The sequence below is a fragment of the Diadema antillarum genome, unplaced genomic scaffold (genome assembly GCF_040938485.1).
Source record: "Diadema antillarum isolate AM-2024a unplaced genomic scaffold, OU_Dant_1.0 scf00000014, whole genome shotgun sequence".
In the NCBI taxonomy this organism is placed as follows: domain Eukaryota; kingdom Metazoa; phylum Echinodermata; class Echinoidea; order Diadematoida; family Diadematidae; genus Diadema; species Diadema antillarum.
In genome coordinates this window covers 6,101,121-6,103,998 of record NW_027270903.1, presented here as the reverse complement: position 1 = coordinate 6,103,998, position 2,878 = coordinate 6,101,121, and the positions used below count along the sequence as shown (strand labels likewise).

The 2,878-nt window shown below is 44.1% G+C and overlaps 1 pseudogene; it reads right to left on the bottom strand.

Moving 5' to 3' along the window:
* Nucleotides 1–1,170: 1,170 nt before the first annotated feature.
* Nucleotides 1,171–2,436, bottom strand: LOC139722317 (uncharacterized; annotated as a pseudogene).
* Between the last annotated feature and the right edge of the window lie 442 nt (nucleotides 2,437–2,878).

Below are 2,878 nucleotides of genomic sequence, written 5' to 3'. Positions count from 1 at the left end.
TTCATGTTCTTGCGTGCGAAGATAAATGCTGGTGGGATGAATGATCCTACCGCATTCATTGCACAGACAAGAGTAGTTGTATGCCCTTTCTCCGCTGACGTGACCTTCCCAACCTGTTTGACCCCCTTTTTAGCGATGACCTTTGTCGTGCGGTTTGGAACCGTGCTCATACCCGTCTCATCCACATTGTAGATACACTGGGACTCAAAGTGATGTTCTTCCATGGCATCTCGGATAAGAGCATAGAATTTAGTCATTTGAACTTTATTGAATCCCGTGATACGGCTTAGGCTCGTCTTTTCAGGCGTGCGAAAAGACAGCTCTGGGTGGCGATGCATAAACTGTCTTAGCCAGTCAGGACCAGCTCTCTTCCTCTCCCTAGAAAAAGGATGATTGATATTGTTTCTTTCTGGAAACTGGAAGGCAAGTGAGCATAGGCTCTTTCCTGTTAATCCGTACATGAGACTTCGAAGTTTCAGTGCATGTTTGACTAACTCCTCTTTCATCTCTGTACTGAAGACTGTAGTAAAGGCACCTCTCTTCCTTGTCTCCACATTTCCCTTCAGAAAACGCTGCAGCGTTGACTTTGGGATATCATATTTTTGAGCTGCCTCCCGAACTGATACTCCGCCAAACTTGACATAATCAGCGGCTCTCTCCAGGTTTTCCGTGTTCCACTGGAAACGGTCGCCCTTTGTTTTGTAATTCCGGACCATTCTGAAACTGAAAAAAAGAATAAAACATATACATTAACCACATCAAATATGATGAGGCAGGATGGGACACCGCCCATCCTGCCCCGAGGTGGATGTCCCATCCTACTCCATGCACACACACACTACACTTCTCAGCTCTACACAATACATGCAATGACATACTGTCTGCCTACATTTTGTGAAATAAACTTGATGTACAATGTATATACTATAAAAAGCACACGATATCAACGTTCTACCTTTCTTCATAGTTATGCTAGGGGTACTATATATTTCTTACCTGCAAAATTTTTGCCGTCATTGATATGAGTTTTTGAGTTCAAGAGAATCTCAGCTTCACAGAGCGTAAAGATGGCTTCCTGACAGCGTGCTTTTTATCACTGGTGCAGACCATAGCGCCCTCTGATGCTTACTTAGATAGTTATCGCATTGTCCCATCCTCTCCCGTGTTACATCATGCCCCACCTTTCCCTACTTGAATTGTACCGCATTCGGGTTCATCTTTGTTACAAACCTGTGTGACCATGAACTTCGTCCAGTCTGTCGTCTGACCCTTGTCTGAGTTACGTACTCGAAGTAATCCAAGTTTCTGACTGTAGGTGTTCCAGTCGGTTATATCTGTGGTTTTGACGGATACAACGTCATACGGTGCGGGATCCTTCCTTGCCATCCGACAAATTGTGACGAGCTGTGCAGGAACAAATACTCTTCAACCAGTATCAGAGCACGCTCAATGGTACTATGCATGCTGTCTCCCTCGCATTGGCCGTGGAAGGTTTCGAAGAACCTCAGTGTGATTGTGTGAATTGACTTCGCAGACTCACAAAGAAAGTGCAGCATCATGGCGGGGAGGATTGAGTTCTTATTTTGCCCTATGCATCCGTCACTAAAGTGCATTTCTTCTATGCCAGAGCGATCTAAGTCAGCGAGATAGTGATTGAGATGTGACGCAATTTCACACGCTCCTCTTTTAGTGAGACCCTCATGGGCCAAGTAGCAAACGTCTCGTATATCGTGTAGGTCATACACTGTGAAATTGAAGTTTGAGAGTCTGCGTTTGTAGAAGAGTTCGGAGCGGGAAGACTTCGTTAAGAAGATCACCCGCTGTAGATCGGAAACCCCTGCAGAAACCTTGTCACTCTTTTCGTTTGCCAACTGCTTTGCCTCTTCTTTTAGAAGTCTGACCGTGTTTTTTTTTTCTAAGATCTGTGTTTCATATCTCTCTGTGATTAGTTCCCTCTCCTCTTCCGTAGCTTTCAGGTACGTCATTCACATGCCACATTGATCTTTCGGGGGTTTGTGGAATCTTAGGTTGAGACTGTTCAGTGTTTTCTTGTATTAAAAAAGAAAACGAAGCGCCTTCCGGATACTCTTCACGATACATCTTGTAGACGAGGGACTGGTTCAGGTCACTGGGGAGGTAGTGGCAGGTACTGCTCGATCTGCAATAATGCGATTCCACGCGAGGAAACTTGTTGATGTGGTCTTTTACTTGCTGATAGAGCTGTTGATCCCTTCTAGAGTCTCGTAAAGACCTTCCACCTCTTTTCTCTTTTTCCAGTATTCCACAAGGAAATGTCTTTTTGATGACGGTTCTCACCTGTCGCTCAGAGATTCCAAGCTTGCATACGGGTAGACGACCAAAGGCGTCGGATGGATCTGGGAGAAAATAAGGAATTGCTGGTTTTCTCTTCTTTCGATTCTGCACATCATTGTTCATTCTTATGACTTGCCGTTGTTTTTGCAAACTGCCGAGGTCGTAATACGAGTCTCTTACTCTTTGCTTTTCTTCCTCAGAGAATTTCGCACAATCCAATTTCCTCCGTGAACAACCGAGGCATGGCTCACGAAATGGTGCTTCACGACGAGCTGGCATAAGTTTCCGGCTTTTTTTTTTATACTCACGTATTCTTCTAGGTTCCTGCGAAATTTGTTGAGAAAGCTATTGCCACCCCTATTGAGTGAGTAGACAGAGATGGTGAAAAGAATATTGTTCCTTTCCATATTGACCGGAACGATGTATAATCAGAATTGGACAAAGATGTTCTTGCAAGAGAATAATGTCAATTTTAAATATCTTTACCCATGAAATCAATTTCCTCAGTTTTGCAGGGTCACGTAGACCACGAACATTTAATGTTGCTATGGATGTATTTATCGGC